The sequence below is a fragment of the Pelmatolapia mariae genome, linkage group LG18, assembly GCF_036321145.2.
Source record: "Pelmatolapia mariae isolate MD_Pm_ZW linkage group LG18, Pm_UMD_F_2, whole genome shotgun sequence".
Classification (NCBI taxonomy): domain Eukaryota; kingdom Metazoa; phylum Chordata; class Actinopteri; order Cichliformes; family Cichlidae; genus Pelmatolapia; species Pelmatolapia mariae.
The window spans coordinates 29,044,435-29,065,566 of record NC_086243.1 but is presented as its reverse complement, the minus strand read 5'-3'; the positions used below and the strand labels follow the sequence as shown (position 1 = coordinate 29,065,566).

General features: G+C 38.5%; 3 non-coding genes across 3 annotated transcripts; 1 reads left to right on the top strand and 2 right to left on the bottom strand.

The window, feature by feature from the left end:
- Positions 1-310: 310 nt before the first annotated feature.
- On the bottom strand, positions 311-397 carry trnay-gua (transfer RNA tyrosine (anticodon GUA)). The gene is given in 2 exon segments: positions 311-346; positions 361-397. It is a non-coding gene; the product is annotated as a tRNA-Tyr (tRNA).
- Positions 398-11,544: 11,147 nt separating this feature from the next.
- On the bottom strand, positions 11,545-11,632 carry trnay-gua (transfer RNA tyrosine (anticodon GUA)). The gene is given in 2 exon segments: positions 11,545-11,580; positions 11,596-11,632. It is a non-coding gene; the product is annotated as a tRNA-Tyr (tRNA).
- A 5,803-nt stretch (positions 11,633-17,435) lies between these two features.
- Positions 17,436-17,528, top strand: trnar-ucu (transfer RNA arginine (anticodon UCU)). Its single transcript has 2 exons — positions 17,436-17,472; positions 17,493-17,528. It is a non-coding gene; the product is annotated as a tRNA-Arg (tRNA).
- The last annotated feature ends 3,604 nt before the right edge of the window (positions 17,529-21,132 follow it).

Below are 21,132 nucleotides of genomic sequence, written 5' to 3'. Positions count from 1 at the left end.
TGCTGAACTATGAAATATTTTGGGTGCAGTGTATTTTTTACATACAGATATAACAGAATAGCTTTAGTGTTGTTGTTTATTTAAACTTGAGTATGAATTTATACAAAATGCAGCAAGATATTTAAAAAAAACAGTTTTATTGATTAAAAAACACACTATATCGGATTAATATCGGTATCGGCAGATATCCAAATTTATGATATCGGTATCGGTATCGGACATAAAAAAGTGGTATCGTGCCATCTCTACAATGTATCTATTACTACTGATGCTGCACATTTAGTACATTCACCCAAACAACATAATACACTCCTTCGAGCCGGAATTGAACCAGCGACCTAAGGATTTCTGTTCACATCACTACAGTCCTCCGCTCTACCAACTGAGCTATCGAAGGGTCGTGTCTGCATGGTTCACTGTGCTTTATAGTCAATGTGCTGACAGAACATGCCCTCACTTATTGGTTGTGGGTGTACCTGCTAAAACATTGTGTTGATCCAGAGGTATTATTGCAACTGATCACTCACATTGTGATCACATGGAATAGCTGCGTCTCATTTAAAATAACAAATGTAAAAAAATAAGAAATACTGACATAAAGGGAGCAGAAACATTGTTAGCATTACTGTGTACCACGCACCAACTACACACTCAGTACTGTGTAAAGTTGGAGAACTTAAGCACTAGACATTTACCACCAAGGTGATTGAATGGACAAAAGCACCAGACACTAATAGAAAGACATCAAAGGTTTTGAAAGTTTGGTTAGTGTCAATGAGTACCCTACAGCTAGTACAAGAAGTACCCTGTGCTGGGAAAATTTCGGTACATTTTGATTCTCGTAAGTTCTTAACTATGAATTAAAGAATGTACGATTTCTCACTTATTGCCGTAGTTAAATTGTGTCTAAGCCAAAATGTTAGACACAGTGCTTCCCTAATAAACATGACAATGCTTTAAGGCTTTCAAAGGGCAAAACAAACTCCTTCAAGCCAGGAAACAAGTCTTCATGTCACTTTTGTTAATCTTACTGTGTACCATACGCCACCTGCACGCTACCCTGTACAGGTTAAAGTTGGACGGTTTCAGCACTGGACATTTTGAACTCTGGTAAGTTCTAAACTTTGGATGAAAGAAAACTGAGTTCTTACTCACACAGTGTTTTTACTAAGATTCTGGAAATGCTAACATCTACACAAGGGTATTCTGAGGATTTTTCCACAATCATTTTGAAAAATATCTACATCCACATGAAAATGCAAAAAACAACAAGCACTTGCACACACAGCCAGCCTTACATCAAAAAAGAAGACAAAGGCAAACACCTCTGAAGGTGTGAGACAAAATCTCTGTTTTCTTTGTCTCCATAAATGCAGAAATTGAGTTTCTGAAAATCTTGACCTTGAAGTTTTTCAAAAGCTCTATTTTCATTGATCTAAAACAACATTTATGTGTGCTCAAAAGGCCAAAACACATAGAACAAAAACAAGCTTATTTTGCTAAGTATCTGTATGCAGACAGGGACTGAGTCTCACAGTGATCCTGTGATAATTTGTGAGCACCATTCTGCCAATGTTGACCATGAAATTCACATTCTTGTGAGCAACTTTACATGACTTAGACCCAAGCACAATCACAGATGTTGAAACTATAACATGCATATAAGACCCAAGAGTAAGCATCACGTTAAGATTTTCATCCAAGCAGAAGAAAATCCTCCTTTGAACCAGCAACCTAAAGATTTCAGCATCACCCACTAGAGTCCTCAACTCTACCAAGTGAGCTGTCAAATGGGCTTTTCTCTGTATCTTTCTGTATTACATGTAAGGGACCAGTTACACTGTGATTAGATGTCATCGCTTTGTCTCATTAACAAAGCCCCAAACACTGATAGGAAGATTACAAATCAAATGGACCTTCTGGTAAAGCAATGTCTATATTTTGCATTTCAAACATCATCTATGTGCAAAACTAAAGGAAAAATGTCAGAATTTGGATATTTTATCTATCTTACGTAAAGCAGACTGTGACCAGTCCTGTTGCCATAACAAAACAATGATCAGTTCCCTGTGTCCCTTAGACAATGTTTCCATTAGCAACAGTCTGTCATGTATCCTTCAGCAAAAATAACAAATCTGTACCTGCTGTTCTCATTAAGTTACATCTGACAGTATCAGCTAAACGTGTAAAATTTTCTCTCTAATGTTCATGACCCTGAGGTTATGGTACGTCATCTTCTTTGTAGTGCAATGCTGGCTCATACTACAGATTATATTGGCTTCATTAGGTTACGTACCCAAAATATAAATACTCTGTAGAATAAAAAAGTTCTTGAACACAAGCATTTTCATTCTAAAATTAAGAAAAAAGTGGACTGTTAGCAGTGATGGGTGTAATCTCATTACAGAACCCAGAATGAGGTTAAAGCTAAGTGCATGCCGACCCTGGACCAGCAGCCACAACATGTGCTTCAACAGGTAACTGTGCCGGTCTACCTGTTGAACAATCAATCACTTTGAAGTCTCTTTGTCATGGTTTGCATCTGGTTTGTTTTACTGGTTTACTGGTTTGCTTTGTCTTGACACCTTTACGTTGGTGTGTAGAATTGCAGCCTACAGGATTATATTGTTAACTGGTAGTTATGTGACAATGCATTTCAGGTCATTTTACATAGTATCAAGAAAGTAATGTACTGAGCTGTGCAACAAATGACTTTCTCCAGTGAGCAATTAAGTAACATATTGCATTACTTTTAAGAAAATGATAAGTTATGTGTAATACATTACTTTTTTGAGTAAAAATCCCAACACCGACTGTGTCATTTCTGCATGGTCAGTTTTGATGCACTGCAACTGGAGGTTGTTCTCGACCATTTATAGGATAGAAAATGTATGACAACTGCTACTTTAGGATTATGTAGTTAAAAGGTACATGTTGTGTAGTGGTGAAACTACTTATTACTCATAAAAACAGTAAAATTGCACACAGTTATTATTACATCCACCTGTAAAATGCGAATTAAACCAGATCTTCTGAAGAAAAACAACAAAACACTGATGCCTAGCTTATCCATGCACTAAAGCTGTGATTTGTGTGAAGGATTCAAATGTCCACTTTAGGCTTCAAGTCCAGAACCTTAAACTCTTGGTGATCACAGCTACAGATACAGAGTTCTTGTCTCCATCCTGTCTCCAAACAATAAGCAGGGAGGATTTGTTTGTGCGGGAGTCAAGAACACTTTGTGAGGTCAGATGACTGATAATGATTCATCTCAGAGCCTTCAGTTCCAGAAATGCTAGATTAATGTAGCATTTCCCAAATTCTTGAGAATGTTTCAAAGATTTAGTTTTGTAGAATAACTGAAAGCATTTACATCAATGATGGTGTTTTGTGGGTGATTTTTTTCTATTATATACACATACTTTTTTTAAAGCATCTAACTTTGTGTTTGCATGTGTAGACAACAAATGTCCATATAAAGTAAGTGGTCATTCGTGAATGCTGTAAACAGGTTCATCCCTGCTTGCACAGAGGATGTTTTTACATGCTTTATGTGCACACTAACATATGATTTTTTTTTCTCATAGGTTTGACAGATGGTGTGGGCTTGCATTGGTTTGCTGTAGAGTGAATGGCAGCAGTTCAGTTATATGTTTATGTTCTCAAACACTTGCATTCCAGATCACACAGTTTTACATCTCCCTCGAAAGCTGATACATGATTGGAAACTTGCTTAATGCTGCAAAAATTGTTTTTTTAACATCTGTTTTACAGCTGATCTCACCGCTTGACAGCCTCTGTGCTCCATCTTTAATAGTTAGTCACTGGAAAATTCATAAATTTATATTTTTGCAGCAGAGATCAAGTTTGTTCTGTTTTGCAGTCGGGCTGGTTAGCCGAATCCCTCGGAAGTGTAACGTCTCTTGAAATATGGTCCACGTCAAACCTGAGCCTTGGAATTCTGGGAAATACATTTAGCACTCCTCTCAGTGTAACAGAACGAGTTTCACTGTATTAGAAACCATCCCTGCAGTCAGTCACCAGCTCCGGTCTGTGCATGGGAGACTGTCATTTCCCCTGTAATTACATTAAGCATAGAATCTCCCAGAATATTAGTTTGAATCAGGAGGAATGCACAGCATTCTCACCCGGCCACCCTAGCATTGTCTATACTTCTGAATGCCATGTTTGTTTTTGATTGTTTTTCGTAAACACTAAAGTTTCTCAGGGAAAGAGAAGATCGGCCGCATCGGGCTGTGGGATCTCTGCTGCTGCAGATACAGATGTTTATCCGATCAAGCAAACACAGATATAAGATTTCATGAAAGGAAGGAAGACACGTCACCAGCAGTGAAGTGAACTGCAAGGTTGTTGTTTTTTTTCTAAGCTCCCTCTAGAAATGGATTTCTTAAAATGCAAAAGAACACATGAGCATAAAACCACCTGCACCTACAATGATTTAGCAGTCAATAAAGAAGTGGCCTTTGCACTGGGGAAATGTAGCCTTCACCAAAAATGATTAAAAATATTCAAGTATATAGAAATGTCAAATTAACATGACAAAGTTGAACATGTTTAAATTTCAAATCTAAAGATTAACATTATTTAATGAAAGCCTCTTACACAATCTATCTCACTGAAACACAGGTCCACAATGAGAAAAATCATATTTTGCTTGATTTATGATTGATTGATGACTCAAGCACGCAAACAGATATAGATGTTCATGTACTGTTTATACTCTATTTATTTATTAGACTCTCTTTTTTCTGTTTTTGTAGTTAGATGGCTTTCTTTGCACCGAATGGGACGGCATATAATTTCATTCCGCTTTTGGCCAAATGACAAAAAAAAGATTTGGATTCTGAATACAAACATTTTCCAAATTACCATATAATTGCACACCTTCTGTTAGCATGAAAATTAGAAAAGCATTTTACAGAATAACTTTCATGTTTATATGTCAGTGAATACAGAAGTAGTATCTTTTAAAGTTTTATTTCCGAGGTGTGAATCTAACAAAACCTGAAAATTAAATGTGATTTATTGGAGAGAAATGCACGTGATTAAGTAGAAGAGGATGCGAGACTGAGAAAGGTATTCACTGGAATATCATAAACTACTAAGCCTTTATAATGATAGTGATTTAATGCTACTTTAATATTGTTGTCCATTCTTTTGCAAAGTGGCATTCCTAAAGAAGAACCAGCAACTTAGCTCCAAGTAGACTGCAACACTTTATCCTCTATATTTTATGTAACTTCAGGTGATGATTAAAGGAAAGTAAGACGTGGTGTTTTGGAAGTGCTTGCTGTCTGGGATTTAATCCATATTTGCACAGAGAGTGTTTTTCACATCACTCCCATTTAATTGCACTGCTAAGTGTTTCAGAAGGAGACATGGGAGGAGATCTGGGTGGTCTCCCAACTTCCTCACTCCCTCATGCACATCAAGCGGAGACGTGTGATTCACCATCATTAGCATTCCACTACACTAAACTACCAGTGAAAAGCAGCCACAGTGTCTCCATGGCTGACCCCCAAAATTTACTTTGGGATTATTGCAACGTCATGATTTTTCCTTTTTTGTTGTTATTTTCTTGAGATTGGATTAATTAAATGTTACCCATCTATGTTATTTAGGAAAAAATTTGGATTAAAGATGGATACATTAAGGCACAATTCACAATTTTATTCTCTAATCCTTTCATAGTTGTCACCAGTAATCATACTGTTAATATATCCAATTTCTACTCATGTGTTGCATTAAATTAGTGATCTAAATTGGTAACAATGTAAATAGATATGTTCTGGGTTGAAATTCACAACATGTTTTAGTCCTTGTGTAATACATTCAATTTGCTATTTTAAAAGCCTAACACCTTTCAAATTTTTCATAAATGTTTCCATGTTTATCTAACAAGGTTGGTCACAGTCATGGTGGAAATACAGTATCAGCCTCTCCTTGATCTGAGCAGAGAACTGACACACTGTTTCTGACCTCCTCATGGCGTTCATCAGCAGACGTTCGCTGTTAAATAATAATATGCCAGAATATTGTTAGCTTTCTCAAAAAGAATATATGTAAAATAAATATTCTTTGCACAGTCGCTGTGCATGCCAGGCCACTGACAGAACAATCATTCCCTTGGTGATTTTGTCAAGTAAGTGAGGCCAGGTCCAGTCATACAAAATTAATGCTGGCTTCATGCAAATCTCTCCACCTAAGCCCTTGTTTCCCATTGTACCATGTGTCTGTCATGTATGCTCACTTATGGCTTGGTGTTTGGATTGTGTTCTTGGGATGTTTTTGCTGAAAATCCGGTGAACGATCTGGGGGTTTAAACTCGGTGCCACTCATTACCAAGTTGCTAGAAAAGAGCATCCTCCTCATTCTTAACATGTAATGCAGAATGTAGACTTGGCTACCTAGAAAGCTGTCTGCCCAGATGCTTTAGCCTGAAGCCACATTGACTCCTGCCTGACTACCGGTCAGCATTGCCAGAGGCACTATTCACACTGGCTCATGCCTGGGCCTGCACAGAGACATCAGTTAACAAAGTCAGTCTCACTTCTGATTCTATGAGTCCAGGGCCAAAAACTCAGATATGACCCCCAGGGACCAACAACACTGTGTTGTGCTAGCTTGCTGATGATCTCAATAACCCTATCTGCTGCCTCTTTTGAGCACTGATTGATTATTTCGCATCTACAGCTGCAGCCCAAGATGACAGACAGTTTGGTTTAGTTCTGTTTTAAAACCAAGTAGACATGTTATAAGGAAATATATGATGACAGATTTGGTGTCTTTGCATTTAAAATATTAAATGAAAACATTGGAGAAAAAAGGCTTTCATTAAAACAGCTTAGGAGAATGACACCTTATGTCTTTCTCAGTTATCAAAGTGTTAACATAATAACATTATATCAAACATATCACAATATTCACAGTGTACCTGGAGTCCTCTAACCTACTGGCTAGTTTTCACAGATTACTTAGGCACTGCGGCTGTGTATACAAGCAAGCCCATTGCTGAGAGAAAAAAACTGCAAAGACAGTAAAGATTTTCTTTAGCAAACTGTTTGCTGTTCAGGCACGTTATAGTCCATGTCTGTGCGGTGTGAGCTTTTGTCCACATGCCTGCAAGTGTTTTTGTGACACCATGGAGTCATCTGCAGAGCTTTACATTATCATGTGCCAACTATGCTTGCAACCTACGCAAGGAGACTTCAAAGAAGTATGACAGGAACGACTATTCAGCCATGGTGTCTCCAGCTGTACATGCCCCCAACAGAGTACATTCATAGGGGTTATTATGCACTTTTTCATCACTACTTGTCAAAGTGATGCATACCAGTGCAAGACCAATGCTTACAAGAATACACTTTTATTGTCACCCACGTACAGACACCTACTCCTTAACTGAACTGAACCACAGACTCAAGGATTTCAGCAAAGCTCTCATACAGCTCTTCATGCCACCAACTGAGCTATCTAAAGAGCTCACACTTAGCTTGTGTTAGTTTTAGTCTCTATACACAGTGCACTGTAAAGTGAGGCAGCTGTTGCCCTAGGGACTGTAAATATTCAAAACTTTATCCACCCAACCATCCATTTTCTTACTTATGCAACTCAGGGTCACAGCTCTCATAGGGCAAGAGATGGGTTTCATCGTGGACAGGTCACCGTGAGTCATAGGACTAACAGAGAGACCACACACTTTTATTTCCACATCTACCCATTGAATCTCCACACAGAAAGACCCCAGCAGACCAAAGATCTGTGCTGCGAAGCATGATTTTTGCCTTGTCTAGTTAACTTCAGGGTTAACCCAGGGATTTTCCTGCTACAAAGGTAGTTCACTTCTCCCATGGTTATATCACCATGGTAACTTATGCTACCAACCTAACCTTTAAAGGACCAGGTTGTGTTCCTGATTGGAGATCAACAAATATCAAATCACTACCTACTGACTAGTCAGTTGTCCAAAAAACAGCATCACCTCGAAGATACCTCACACATGCATGTGGTAAGGATTTTTTAATGACATCCCATGTTTTTTGCATTTTACTGGTGAGCAGTAAAAAATATAAATTCTTAGATGGTTGTCACACCTGCAGTGTTTAGTTCATTTAAACTGAACTCTGGTTCCCTCTTGGTGCTGTTCATTTGTGCAGAACAGTAATCACACTTAGTTGCAGACCAAAAAAACCGAGGCAAGACATTTGGAGGATGTGGTATCACTGCAGCTCTGAATAACTACAGAGTGGTTAGTTTTTGCTGTGAATATGATTTGACCTCAATCCGAGCCAACCGTTAGGTGTACGTTGCAAGTTTGAGCTAAAGAAATTTCCCATAACGATGCTTAGTATTCAAGGATGAAGGAATGGGGTATAGATGTGCAAATGTCTGTACGGGCTAGCAGCTAGTCATGAAATAAACATTAATTTTCCATGTTCTTCAGTAGTACAGAACACAGCACCTTCATCCTGTATTTACCATTGTTGCTCCCGCACAAGACACATCTGGCCATTAAGTGTTCTAAAGATTCTCGAGTGGTTGCAAATGACACATTTTGGTTTGCTTGAAGTTCACTTGGATTTTTCTCTTTTTGTGAAAAGAAAGTGCCCATGTATTCATGCAATGCTTTTAATAGTAAACTAATGTACAGAATGTTTTCTCTCATACCACTGCTCTGTCTGTAGTAGCTGTGTCATAATAAGTGTTTAACCACTTCATTTGTCCCATAGTACAGTTAAGCCCCTTTTCCATTAGTACTTACTCAGATTGACTTGGTACAGTTCGCCACAGTTTCCAGGGTTTTTCATTAGGTCATAGTACCTGGTACCAGGTACTTTTTAAGTACCTGCTCGCTCGGGGTTCCAAGCAATCCGAGCAGGTACAAAATGTGATGTCATCAGACTGAGGACTCCACCAACTGGCTGGTCAGTAGTATCATTGAAAATTAAAACCGCCATTTTTGAAACCTGGCAACAAGGAAAATGGCTACAAGAAACAACGCTGTGGTCCCAGAGTCTAACAGAAAGCCACAGACCGAGCAGCAGGTATATTCTTGCTTTGACGTCCACTTTTTCTATGCGTGTTTCTATGACGACAACCACGCATGTTAAGTAGTACTGGATTGCAGTGGAAAACCAGTCAAAGCTGTGTGTATGGACCAAAAAGGATTTATTTTAGAAACAGTCATATCACATTAGCACTCCCATATATAGAATATTTATTATGCAAAAAAGTTTCAACCACAAAAATGTGGATTCTTGTGATTTTGCTGTTTTCACTTTTTTTGAGATGCACAGCCCTGTAACTGTAGATATGATAAGATTTTTCAAGCAATTTAAGGGAACAGGTAAGAGATAAAACTTGATTTTAAAGGCTAAAATTACCTGTGAAAACTTTGCATTAAACAACACATAAAACATGCTGCTGCTGCTCGTTCACATTAGAAGTGCTGCACTTACTTCTCTGGCTGAAAAAAAAAAAGTTTACATTTTTAGGATAAAATATCTCAGCATGGCTTTTGTGTTCATAAACGGCCATGCTGTTGCAGTTTACTCGAACAAAGCTATCTGGTCTTGACTTGACTTTCCAGGCCAAATGAATTGCGCCCAGCTGTTGACTAATGGTGCACATTCACCACTAAAGAAACATCATGTCACCACTACTTGTGTCCAGAGTGTGGGTGGTGGGGGAAGGGAGGGGGTGGTTGAGTAAATAGGATGGGGGTTGGGGGCAAAGTGGGAGTAGCACCACTGCATTGTTTGGCTGACAGTGGGACAGCAAGGGGGAACGGGTGGTCCAGGCCCAGAGACAATGCCTGTGAACATGCTGCCTCTCTGCTAAGCCCCTTTTGTGTGGCAGGGAGGGAAACCCCTTACAAATAGCCATCACCAGCGCAATTCATGCCTCTATCATGTTTTGGAAATGTGCTCAGTGGAAACATGGCATGGTCTGAGATCTCATATTGTTGTACACTTTCAGGGATACTAATAGGGTATTATGAGATTAGCTCAGGGGGATGTTGAAGCATCTGGCAGTGTTGCAGAGAAAACTGGGTTTGTGTTACAGATGTAAAACAATATACTCAAAAAAATCCCCCTTCGAGAAGTATAAATACCAAAAATTTACCCAAACGGATGTTTAAAAAACCTTTATTTATTTTTTTTTTTTTTAGATTAGCATTTTTTTCCCATTTCCACATTTTGAAATGTGTATTCATGTCTTGCAACTGACAGTTTTTATGTATAGAATGCTATGTAAAAAATGAGATTAAAAACTTTAACTCTAAAGAATATCACTGCAATTCTCTGAGATTTCCACATGCAGTGAAGATCAGCGTTTCTGCCAACATTTAAATGTTCTTGGTTGTTTCACAATTTACTTATCCATTAACCATTAAGCTGTACAAAAACTCAACATTGGATTGTTGGCTTTGTCACAAAGGCTCCAATAAACAAACTTTTCAGCTATAATGTGTTCATTTAACTGCGCTAACAATGTGAAACTCTATATTAAGGCTTTAAGAAGAACACCTCCTGAAGTTGAGGCTGTTTATTCAGGAGCTTAAGACTGTATGCAGCAAGGACCTGTTTGGGGGGGTGGAAAACATGTCAGAGTCTCCACTTACTTTCAACCCAATTAACAATACAATGGTGTGGGGATTTGCAAAGAATCAAGTCAGCCTGTTTGTCAGCATACATTTGTTAATTATTTGTTTAAATTTGGCCACAAACAATAATTATCACCTGCAATTAGGTCAGGGAAAAGGAGAAGGAATTTTCATTAATTGTGTTTAAAATCCTGACAACCCCAATTAGCCAACAGGTCATCCCGGCTGACACCCAAAGACTGTTTTGCCTGTTGTTGAGATAAAACTCATTATGCTTTCTCCGGTATACTGAATGCCCCGCAATACTGGTTAAGCTGGTCAGCCCTTCAACTTTAAGATATAATGTGGATGTAAAGTAATCTGGCATGAGGTCATGAAATTTGTGGGCAGATCGCTCTCATTGTGGAAAATGATACAGTGAGACTGGTGCTGATAGTGAGCGTGTGAGAAAGGACATGACCAGTGAGGGTGCAAATAAAATAGCTTTAGGAATGTCAGTATGTTTTGATGTAGCCAAATATCCTACTGAAGTGTCCTTAACAGCAAACATTTTGCTGCTTAGTCAGACTTTTTAGTCTGTTTTTAGTCTGACTAAAAACAAAACACATATAGCACATACAAAACTTAAATGAGAGCCATAACTATAATGCCAACAACTATAACACATTTTATGATAGGTTGTCTACAAGAGATCTGATCTAAAGTGGACTTTAATGAGAGTAAATAGTATACTATCAGTGTGTATTATACATACATAAATGAACTCTGGTTTAGATTATTACTATGAGACGTTCTAACACACCCAAGTTGACACACTGATCAGGGAGTTTACAGTTTACAAGTAACGTATGTGACATTTCCAACTACCAACATTGACAGTGTCTGTTTGCAGCTGTTACCAAACCACAAAAGCCTCCTCCTTCGAGCCGGAATCGAACCAACGACCTAAGGATTTCAGCACAACTCTTCTACAGTCCTCCGCTCTACCAGCTGAGCTATCGAAGGGGTGAACTTTGGGTTTGTTAGGTTGTATATTCTACACACAGCTGTGTTGTGTATATATGCACAGTACTGTAGGTGTACTGATTACTGCTGTTTACTGCTGTAGACTTTTATCAGTTGCAGGTTGCTGGAAGCACTTGACTGCTGACAAAAACAAAGTTGCTATTGGTAAACCAAAAGAGTAAGACTGTTTGCCAAAACATCAAATAAAAGAAAAGAAGAAGAGCTGAAACCAAGCATGGGGCTCATGTTGGTGTATGTAATATCATGGATTAAAAATTTTCTTGAGGAGAATTTTTCGTTAATTGACCAAATGTGACTTTTTTTTGTTTGTGAATTCACTGTAAAAATCATAGAAAAAGCTGTAAAATGTTTGAAAATACAGATAAAAGTCTAAAATTTATGTCCTCCTTCACATTTTCCAAGTGGGCTGATTCAAACAAGCCTTATGTTTGACATCACTGCACTACACCTTTTCTTACAAACATAGCGGCTTTTGGCTCAAAAGAAGAAGGTGTCAGTTTCCAAAGGCAGTTCACATGCCACTGGTTCTTGATAGTCCATCTTTTATATGCAGTCATAATATAACAACAATATAACAGCATTTTATATACAGTATGGCTGAAACTACAGAGAGACAGGAGAAACTCCAGATTCATTCTCTCATTATAGAAATACAGAGTAACACTGAATATCCATACTGTCATTTGATCTATTTTTAAAACAGGAATATCGTTTCAATATCTTTAAAATTGCTTCCTGCTTCTATGCAAAGTTAGTCAGCTTCAGCGTTTTGCTTGGTTCACAACCGAACGGCTTAGCGAAGGTCATTGTAGCACGTGAAGGCAGATATGTTTCCTGCTGACTTTCCACACCCAGATCTTCCCATCCAGCGAGCAGGTTTGAACTTGTGCCTTTATCCAGTCACATTTATCTCTAGGGATGTCAGATCTGTTATGAACTGATTTGCTTCCCAAGTATAGATAACCTAATGTGAAATGTAACTACTGAGTATCCTCTAAAGTCTACAGAGGTATGCTGAAAATGTTTTACCTCTGCTCCTTACATTCAGAAACATCTTTCTTAAACTTCACCTATTGATGGCTTTAAGGACACGACCAGATGAATCATAAATTCAACAACTGCTCATAAATCCGTTATTGCATTATTTCAGATGAGTCATTTGGCTAAGCAGGATGTTAATATTTCCCTGTAGTCCATAAGCTTTGCATTTCCTTTTCAATAGAAAACAGAATGCTTCCTTTATGACCTTGACTTTTTTTAAGCTGACAAGGAGCTTCCTCTACTGCTTATTAGTCTTCAGACCGTCCATGTTTTGCATTTAGCGCAAACAAAACACCAACGAAAACTCTTCAAAACCAAGAGAGGCATCCATTTGTGACATGATCCCAGCAGTTTTTATGACTCCAAAAAAAAATAAACTGCAAATTACTCAACATTTGGATCAAAGTCCAACAATAACCGTCTATTCTACAGAGGATCAATAGAGCTGATAATTGCAACAATGGGCTAAATTGAATTGAATATCACTTTATTTTAAAGTTGCTACTAATTCCACAAATTAAAAACGAGGCAAAGCACAGTACAATAATTAGAACTGTATAACAGTCATTTGAGTTCATTTCCATTAAATTATAGCACATTCCAGCCATTTTTAAAATATGTGCGTATTCATAAATTCCGGGCACAGGCACATGAACCTCAACCTTTGTTAATATGAATATATTGTGAGACATTTGCATAATCCACTTCATAATCCACTGCAGCACTCGGCAGTAACAAAGATAAGGAGGGGTAGCCACTGTTTCTCCTGGGAACGTTACACAGATAAACGGAGGAAAAGAGACCCACTTTCTGCTCCTATTATGAGATAAAAACAAGGGAAGGCTTTGCAAAGTTTTCACTTTCCAATGCATTTCCCTTTTAGAGACAGATGGTGGTGGAATATCATTATTTGTATGTTTTTTTCTTCTTTTTTTTCTTTTTTTATTTCACAGACACTGAAATTTACTGAATTTCCACAGAGATGAGGTGCATGGGTTATTTATGTATCCACCGCAGACACGGCATGCTGATTGTATTACCCCGCTTCTGCTACACTAAAATATGTTTCTTGCAGGAAGTGTTTTTCACACAAAAATTGAAAAAACTCCTGTGTGCAGTGAGAGGAATCACAGGGTGACAAATGAGCAAACAGAAAGCAAACTCCCAGCTCGTCCTCAACATCACTAATGAGACCCGTTTTTAGCTTCAGTATGGATGGAAAACTGTATGTGTGCCTGCACCTGTGTATGTGTGTGTGTGTGTGTGTGTGTGTGTGTGTGTGTGTGTATACTCGACTTTCTGAGTGCATGAATGTGTATTTCGTGACTGAGGCAGTGAAAAGCTCTCTTAAGTCTCCCAATCGTTCCAAATTGGCCTGTGGGACGATGCCACCACACAACTACATCCATCCCCACTGTGCGGCATGCATTCCTGGTGTGTGTGTCTGCATGTGTGTGTGTGTTTGGACAATGGCAACACTTCCTTTTTGCCCTAATAGGCAGGGAGCCTCGGCCATTGTGGTCTGATTAGGGTTCCCATTCAAGCTCTCTGGGATTTCTAATTGCAAGGCCTTGTGCAGCAAACTCCCCCTCACTTCCCACCCCACTACACTCCCCTCACGACTACTGTAAGACTTAATGAGACACAATTACTGCCCCCTAGGAGTCCTAGAGCAAGCCAATCACAAAGAGACATAGACCCCCAGTGAATGGCCACTCAGCAGAGAAAGAGACAGAAAGGGGGAGCAGGAGGGAAGGGAGAATCATAAGCCCTCATTGTCCAGAGAAAGCACAGAGAGAAGCCTTTTTTTGGAGAAATATAAATGTTTTTATTTAATGCCGGCTCATAATTAGGCCCCTGAGAGGGAAAAGGAGAGCCAGAGGAGTGGAGAGGGCGGGGAGTTCAATAGGAAAAAAGGCCTGTAGGTACAAAAGAAGGAGAATGACATGTTAGACTTGCAGAGGAGGGTGGGGGGAGGAGGTGGAGGGGGGAGGGAAAAGGAGAAAAGAAAAGGGGACAAATAGATACTGAGGTGAAAAAACACAGAGGCAGAAAAAGAGAACAAAACCAAGTGGAAAAACTTGACAGGACTTTCTTCTTTTCTTCTCGTCTTTTTAGCATTTTAAGCCTATTTGGCGTGGGAAATGGCCTGACATTGAATGATTTGTGCCAGGCAAAGTGAAAAGCCGAGGCAGTCGCTATGTTTTGCAGGTTTGGCACTTCACGTTTGGCTTAAGAGGTGAAATATTCCCAGTTTTGAGGAGCCTTTCTGCCAAAACTGTGGGAAGCAATATAACGGGGACTTACACAAGTTTGGATTTTGAAAAAGCTGCAATAAAAGACACAATTTGCAGACACCTCTTGATTGTATGGGAACATTTACTGTATTATTCTTCCAGATTAGTACAGATATTGTTTCAGGATGTCACGTCTGGGAATTTTGAAGTGTTTTTTCATGGAAAGGAGAGTGTAGTGCAAAAGCTGAGCCCTTTTATGATGGTAACACACAGGAATCAGACACAACGGATATCACTGACCAAATAAAAGACTTGTTCTCTTGTGAAATGCTGCATTCTTGGTTTAATTCATAGTGCAGTATAATACCCAGCCACCTGGAGGAATGGCAGGTGTGACCTTCCACAAAAAATATGAACAAACAGTACAAATAAAAAGCTTTTAAAGATGTCTGAGTTGCTTTTTTTCCCTTCAAGATACACTTGTACACAGAACGCACTGTTTAACATTCTCAGAGTGCTTAGAAAAACCTCACGGGGCAGTCGTAGTCTTTTGGCAAGAACCTAATCTGAAAATCTCGCTCACTTTTCTTGCTCTTGACTAAACAAGCAGACGTCGTTAGTGCATCTTTGCCCTGTACACCCATACACACACACACACACACACACACACAGGGACATAAACACCAACACATATAAACACATACACATTGGTTTTCAGTGTTGTAACAGTTTAGAGGTTTCCTGCAAGGTTTCTGAGCTCTCGTAGCTCCATGTAACTGTATTTTTTTTAAGTCACATCCTGTTTTGTTTGTCACTTGCAGAGTTTGTTCCACTGATTCACAGATACCCCAAAGCCAGGGCAATGTAACAGTAAAACACTGATGAAGCAAGAAAGTATGCAGAGTTGTAAAAGGTTATTGTAAAATTTTTACAAACAATTTATGAGGATCAAAGAGTTTAACAGGTTTGTTAACCCGTAAAGACAAGAAAACTACACAGGACACCTTCAACACACTGCTAGCATATATGAGCTTAAAAATGCCTTCAAATATTTAGTAAGTGGTGATCTGGCTGCAATGCAGATGCATCACCACAACACTTTTGTCGACTTCTTGTGAGTATTAAGAAAGAGAAACAATTCTCAGGGTCCTGTTTGATGATATGAAAGCAGTAAGCCTACTACAAACTGCTCACTTTGTCATTATTTTGGGAGTATTTAATTAGTCATCCATGCAGTGCAGCCAGCAAAAGACAGAGCAGCTAAACTGATCCAGCGGCGCAGCCATTATTAACTCATGTCGCCTCTGATGTCACTCTAGAGGCAAAGACGGCTCATTTCACTAAGTGCGCATTTCCTGGATTCCTCTGTTCTCACTTCTCCTCTTAATTTCTTCAGATGAGACATGTAAGATGTGAGGGAAAGATTTAAATGAAGAAAGCAAGACATCTGAGACAAGATACACTAATTTCTCTCTTTAAAATTATTTTAAGCTCAAACGTGCTCACGCTCGCTTTCCCTCTGTGTCACACACACACAAACGGACACACGCACACACCGCCTTGGCCCCATGTTCCTTTCAGTGTGTGCAGCCTCTCAGCAAGTGACTGAACCCCCTTTGTTCAGCAGTGACCCTCTTAAGCGCAGGTTGAAGCCTGCAGCCATTCCACTTTGGATTTGGACCCTATCGCGTGTCACACAGCTAAGTCGACCAGGACCGGGCCCCTTCACTCAGACACATGGCAACAAGTACCCATTCACATCAGCAGGGTTTAAGCTAAAACAACAAATTTATGAGCAACTGTAGAGCCCTTAGTCTGTTTGCTTCCTTTGAATACAACAAAGGAAAAACATCTATTGCCCTTTATTATGCCAAAATACTTTATTAAAAAAATGCAGTCTGGCTTTTCAATAAGCTGTTTAAAACAAATGGGTTTAAGTGAACAAATCTAAGTTGCTAATTACTTATTTATCTTTATAGTGACCGTGCCCCTTTTGCATGTAACCCCAAGCTGAAAACTCGGTCTGTATTCAAACATTCAAGTCAAGTTTCATCGAGGTCAGCTATCTTTAGATTTCATAACATAAAAAATGGAACAAACCAATCTTCATGTGTTTCAAACAAAAAAGAAGAATAGATTCAGATGGATTCAATATTCAAGCATCAAAAACTCTAACACTAATTTTTATTTATATTTTCCCTTACTGACATTACTGACATTGTATATAGGACATTACAGTGTATGCTGTTCCCTTCTGCTATTGGTCTTGACTAAAATCACTAAAAGCAAAACATGTAAATTTTATAAGAGACACTCAATTTTATCTGTTACCTGTCCCAATCCATAGGAATTAATGCACATATGAATTAGTGGTAGTTCCCAAGAAGTCATCGTGAGATGTCTAGTAGGGAGGAATCCTGACACTTTAGAAGGAAAGCATCAGCTTCCAGATTCATTTACATTTTCAGACGAAAGGAGAAAGGGACAGCAGCATGCATGCATGTGGCCCTGTGGCGCAATGGATAGCGCATTGGACTTCTAGTTAAAGACATAGAGATGCAATTCAAAGGTTGTGGGTTCGAGTCCCACCAGGGTCGCTGTTTTCTATCTGAGCAAAAGATTATGGGCTGTTTCACTTAGATGATAGAACACAAAGGTGGTTTTAGATGGGGGTGTAAATTGTCAATGAAAATATTTAAATGAATTGATTTAAATGAATTAAATTAATATGATGCGTTAGAAAGAATAAAATAAAATGTTAGAAAAAAGTAGTTTTCCCAACTGTATCCATTGCCATAAATGTGCAGATTGTGCGCAGGTATCAGGATGACGCCACATGATGCAACTGATTAAAGCTCATTTGCACTGAAAACAAGCAAGCTTAACTCACCTATTTGGCAGATTTTATAAAGCCTTAGTATCAAAGAGGTGTTATGATGGTTTATTTTTGGAGCTGCTTTTAACATTTTTTCATATAAGTCTGTTGCTCCTGGAACAACAGCGTCTTATGCATACAAAGTGGAATGTGTCTTTGTCAGTTTCACGTGGCTCTCTGTTGGTTTCATCAGCTTAATCAGGTCCAACTGTGACTTAGATTGACAGGTCATATGTCAAAAGTGGATGTTTCACAAAGCTCTGCATAATTCGAAGAGCTGCTTTTCAACCCTTTTGTATTTATCCAGGAAAAGTTAGCAAATCCCCAAAGCTTTTTTCATTGCTCTGATTTCAATTATTCAGCACCAGACCTTTAGATCTGGTAGCAGCTCAGCGTCAAATACAAATCTGAAACTAAAAAACTGTATTAACATACATTATAACAAGAGAATTATTTTACCTTTAGGTAACCTTAGAACTGAACTTTGCATCTATACATGCACCGTGGCCTTCTGCATAGACGTTGCTTAATCCATAAACTGTGTTATTTAAAAAATTGTTGTCCTAAAGTCTTTATCAGGTGCTTTTTCAGCAAATGTAAGTTCCCAAGGCCTAGCATGTACAAACCTCACATGTGTAAAAGTTAAACCAGAGCATTTTCAACATCTCCCTTGGTCAAATTAATGAATAAACAAAGCCCAAATAAAATCTGCAGGTCAGCAGCATCATTGTCAGTACACAAGACAATGCGCCTGTATTTGTAGATGGAATTTTTATGATTGTGGTTGTACCTTTGCCACTCTTCACTATCTGATTTGCAATTCTGAGTTATTTTCTCCTGTTTTCATGCAGTATATGCTGTTAAATTGCTCACATTATCCTTGAGCACCTTAGAATAAAAACAAAAGTTAAAAACACAGATATGGAGCACTTCTTTTGACCTCCTTTTTACCTTCATGTCCTGTATCTGCAAGGCCCCATTACTGAAAAAGCTTGCTCTAACTGGTCGTGTGAACCAGCAGCCCTGTGAGCGAGGCACATCTATGTAAGAACTATCTGCTAAAACCTGCAGCTGTAGATGTCTGAAAATACACAGTGCACAATACTTTGGTGCCATGCTCTTTTTACCATTTGCAAAGTGTGAAGTGAAACCTAAGCAGAGCCAAAGCTGCGCTCAAGCTTTTGCACTTATTAGCCAAGCTGTTAGCTATCCAACATGCTAACACTAAGAATTTCTGGCAGAGCATTGCTACAATCAGTACAATGAGGACTGCTCATTTTTTTGAAAGGTTTGGGTTTCATGCAGGTCTAATGCAGAGAAATACTGTTTACTGTGAATATTTAGTTCCTCCATAGTGAGTACTCCCAGAGTGCAGGGTGTTGGTTTGATCCAGCAGGAGTTGTACATTTTGAGTTGTCTTAGGAAGGGTATCAGTTATAAAACTCTGCCAGATCAAACTTGTTATGCGACAACGGGGGCAGCCAAAGTATTCACCGTGTTTACAAGGAGAAGCCTTAACACCTGTTTTCCGAGGGTATTCTCTCACAGGGAACATTTCTATACTTTAAATTGTTTCATTCAACTTTTCTTCACATGGCTGTAGATGCAACTCAACATAATAGAAAGATGCCACCAACAGGTCACCTGTGTAATCCAATCATCATTTTATAAAGCAGAATGATGCCTTTTAAAAGTAAGACGAGCAAACAAGGAAAAGAAACCTGGCAACTTCTCGCTCTTAGGTCGAGGGTGTGTCAAACCAGCTGTTTGCGGGACTTTATTTGGTTGGTTGGTTGTTGCTCCAACCCTGAAAACCATATATGGATCACTGTTTTCCAGTCAAGTGTCAAAGGAAGTGATGCATCTGAGCGATTGTACGCTTATCTGTGCTCACACACCTGAATGTCTGAAAATCCTCTCTTCAGACAAAACATTTGCTTTTGTTGTATGTTACTTTCTCAGGTAATTAAATAAAAGTTAAACAAAAAGTACTTCAAGAATGTCAGACGATCACGATCATAGCTTTCTTTGTTTAATACTGGCAGAAAAATGAAAAATGCTCTCCTGTTTTTATTGTTGCCATGTTACTACAGCGACTACTGTGTTAACAAAACATTAACTGTCTGCGCAGTAAACAGGTCGGTAATTATTATCCAGAAGAACACTACTGTTGAGTAAATTTATTTGGCAGGAATTATATCAAGTCATGTGTTACAGGTTATTGAATGAATCACATGGCATGTTTAATTTCAAATTGTTATATTGTTAAATTGTTAAGTATTTTTATGTGTTTACTTGACTGGTCTTGTTCAGATAAACCATAAACCCCATGCAGTCTCTCTGATATGTATATAGAAATAAGACTGTCAATTTGAAAATAAAAACTTTCATGAGATCTCCTTTTTCAGCATCAAGGAGACTTAAAGGTTTTGATGTGACAGAAGCAAGAAAGGCCTGAAGTCAGTCTGAGGATCAATCTTTCCTTTCACTTGAGAGTGACGTCCTTTGACTTCAAAACAGATGCAGTAGGCCTGCACATGACAAAATGTTACAGTCACATGTCACTCTCAGTGACTTTGGCTTTAAAAGTGGGGCTGATGTCTTCTCTTAGACAGAAAATTCAAAAGAAAATAAATACTTTAAATGTAATAGTGCTTTTTATACACAGGTTGTAATACCTCATATTAGATTATGTTAATGTTGGAAATCTTTGAGACTCAAAAAGCTTCTTGAAGTGCTAATTTAAAGCAACAGTCATGTTATTGCTTGAAGTCATTCAGGGCACATTACTCTTTGTTTTATTATTGCACAACTTTTTAAATCTCTGGATTCCAGGCTGCAGGCCAGCTATTGGCTTCGCTGAGAGTGCTGCCTATATAAAACATGTAAAACATTTACTAGTCTAACTAGTGTTTTCTGCAATCCCAACGGTGCTTCCAATTTATCATTTTATGTTGTCACTTTTGTCCTCTTGCAGCTCAATCAGAGAGATAAGAAGGATAACTTTTAGAGCTTGTGGAATTTTTATTAGGCTGTTTTCCCAGTCCTTTTGATGAGGTGTTATTTTATTGACTTTATAATGAGACTCTTTAAGAATTGAGCTCATATAAGAAAATGATGTTATCAATTTTGCATAAATGTCTTGAAATGTCTCATTTTTAAAAGGAAAAGGGGAACATTTTCTTAACTATAGCATTGTTGATTGTAATATATTTGAAATGTCACATTTTCTGTTTCTGTTGTTTAATTTAAAAAACAAACATAGGCTCATAAATGTGGTTTTGTTGTAGTTTTCACCCTGCAGATTTAGTTTGACATGTCAGTGT